The following is a 3,099-nucleotide window of genomic DNA, read 5'->3' as shown; positions in this document are numbered from 1 at the left end:
TATGCTGTGCGCAGATGAACATTAAGAAAGAGTAAGGAATGTAAGTTTGTGATTTCTACATTGGACAGCTGCTCAGGTGCCCACCTTAGAGAGTACCCTGATTACAAGTGTCATTTTAACAACCGGTTCACTGAACTCCATAAAAAATTAGGTATCGGTTCTGCTGAACCGGTGCAAACCAGCTGAATCCCACCACTAAATATGCCCCTCATTCCTGACTGTCTACTATAATAGTGTGCTATATTCCTAGCACACTATTTCTTGATTTTTTTAAACCAATTTATGTGAGGGCAAACCATGGCCCTCACATAAATTTCCACATCCATGTTAAAGTGCCAATGGTGTGATATCTTTATCTTTCGTGCCAGGCAGGAGAGACGTAGAGAGGAACAAGTTCAGACACAAGGGAAGGGGCCCTGAACCTTACTCTAGTCTCAGCCACTAGAATATTGTCCTGGACTCTTAGTTGGACTCCTGTGGAGAAGAATGAGACCATGTCTGAAAAGTGACCTGAACATCTTGCAGCAAAAAACTAAATAACTCTAAGGCCTACAGTGCCATTGTCTGCCTCCCATTTGCAATCCTGATTCAAGGACCAGATTTAGTTTCTCTTTTTAAAGAACTGGTCTGCTCTTGAGTTGGAGAGCTGGAGTCCTCCTATTTTCCTCTTCTGGGTTTTCAAATGATGTCAAGAACCCCTAATGCCATGGCAACAGAAGCTGTGAAAATCCTAACCTGGAACTGTGGGATGGAAAGGACTTCTTGGAGATGACAGCCTCTAAAGGACAAGTTACCCTCCTGAAGGCAGACAGGAGGCTGGTCCTTCGCTCCATTTTGACATTTCCTACTATGGCTAGGATCTTAGGGAGGCGGTATGCCAAGGAGCAGACAAACACATGGGCTCAGTCTGAAAACCAGCTCTGATACTCACCGGCTGTGTGGCGCTTGGCAGGCTGATTAATGTCTCTGAGCATGTGACTCAGGATTGCTGTGTAGATTGTATCAGAGGATGAATAATTGAAAGGGCTTGGCATATACTAGGTCAGCATACGGTCCGCAGGCGGGATCCGGCCCACATAATGAGTTTATGCGGCCCGCAATTAAATTTTTAATATTATCCGTTACTTTAAAATCTCTGCTACTCAGAAGCAGAAGCGTCTTTGATTATTGGAAATCGAGATATTTAAGAAGATAGTGATACGCGGAAAAGAATTCCGCATGTGACTAATCTAGGGTTAACTTCCAATAATTGGTCGAATGGATTTGCAATACTTCTTTATTTAAAAAAAAATTCCATTATAAAGATTTACAACTTTTGTATTCGTCTGTACTTGATATGAACTGTTTGATGTTTAGCGGTGGCGATGTGAAACCCACATTCTTTTAGGCAGAGTTTGCCAGTATGCACCCAAGGTCAAACAATTCGTTATTTTTGTGGTCAAGTGTGCTGAATCAAGTGGCATTGTAGCCTAGACAATAGCTGTACTTGATAAATGAAAACGTGTCCAGGCTGATTGTAAAATGAAGTAATTGTTTTATTTGTGATATAACCCCTTCAAGGTCATTCTATTAATTAAATATTGTTTTGATTAATTGCAATACAGTTTGGATATTTACATAGTATGTAATTATATTTTTATTAAAATAATATTGTATATTAAAATTTTAAATTACATAATAAAATTGTGCTTACTTAAACGAATCATTTTTATATTTAACATTTTTTTATTTTAATATTTTTGTCCAGCCCGTGAAAATAGTGTTCTTTCTAATCTGGCCCGGGGGTAAAAACTGTTGGCCGCGCCTGTACTAGGTGCTCAATAAATAGAAGTCATCATGGCCTATTTTAAGCATTGGGTTTCTTATCTCTTGCTCCAAGTCTCTGCTGCTAGCCTCTGAGTGTGGTTCATCCATTTGGAAGAGTATAGGTGAGAACGGGCTCCTAGGTCTCAGGCTAACTTAGATCTGGAAGGAACTAGGGGGAAAGCTGCCTGAATTATTCCTTGGGTATGTGGCTTTTCCCTGGCCAAGATGTGATGATCAAGGAGAGAAGAAAAAATTTTCAGGCAGAGAACCGAGAATGAGGTCACCTGTATTCCTAAAGCCCTGACTCATGGAGAGACCCTGGGCCAGTCATTTCCCCTCACTGGTTTTAGGCTTCCATGCTGTCATGTGGGTTTCAAAAGGTTGCAAGCTCTTTAGAAAAAAACACATATTAGAGTTGGGATAAGATTACCCTCCTCTACAAAATACTTTTCTACTCATCTCCCTGAAGGCTGAAATCCTACTGCCAGTCTCCTCCCTTGGAGAAATCCAAATAGGGGTTTTGTTTGCTGGGCCAAACGCACTCACTAAATGAATCACTGAGTACATCATGGCTCTGGGAAGGTTGGGAAAGGGGACAGGAACATAGAAAGTCAAAGCTGCAGGGCTCCAATGTGTCCTCCATCTTTGGCATTGTGCCGAGAGCTGGGCCATTGGCCAACTATCAACAAAGCCCTGTGCATCAGTAGAGGGGATAGAAGGACTCAGGAGCTCACTGCGCACCCTTGGGAAGCTCATTCCATCTCACTGGGTCCAAAGACTGTATCTGTAGAATAGGAGGGGTAAACCTTTTTAACTCTGAAACTGATTATGGACCGGTGTGGGAGGTTGCCGCCCTGGGTTCAGAGGACCTGGGTTAGCAGCCAGGGGCTCTGTTATGGGCTCTCAGTTCCAGCTTCTCACTGCTAGACACCTGCTGAGAGGGAGACACGGAGCTCATGGCTGAACTGAGGTTCCCTTCTTCTCTCTTGCAAGTCCTCAGAGAAATGTCTGACTAGAGAGAGGAAGTCTACGGGAAGTGGGTGGTGTTGCCCTGAAGAAAACCCCTTGTCCTTTGGTGTGTAGTGCCATTTTATTTTTCCAATACATAGTCTTTATTGAGCACAAGAGTCAATCAGGTGCTTTTTCACATCTGCATACAAAATACACAAAAGTTCCTAGCTTTGTAAAGTGTATGCTCTAATGCAGGGAGACACACAGGAAAATTAATGTAGGAAGTTATTTTTAGCAGTGTTTTGTTGGTGATAAAGACTATGGGAGACACAGAATCAGAAT

The sequence above is a fragment of the Saccopteryx leptura genome, chromosome 1 (genome assembly GCF_036850995.1).
Source record: "Saccopteryx leptura isolate mSacLep1 chromosome 1, mSacLep1_pri_phased_curated, whole genome shotgun sequence".
NCBI classification, from domain to species: domain Eukaryota; kingdom Metazoa; phylum Chordata; class Mammalia; order Chiroptera; family Emballonuridae; genus Saccopteryx; species Saccopteryx leptura.
This window is presented reverse-complemented; position numbering follows the sequence as displayed.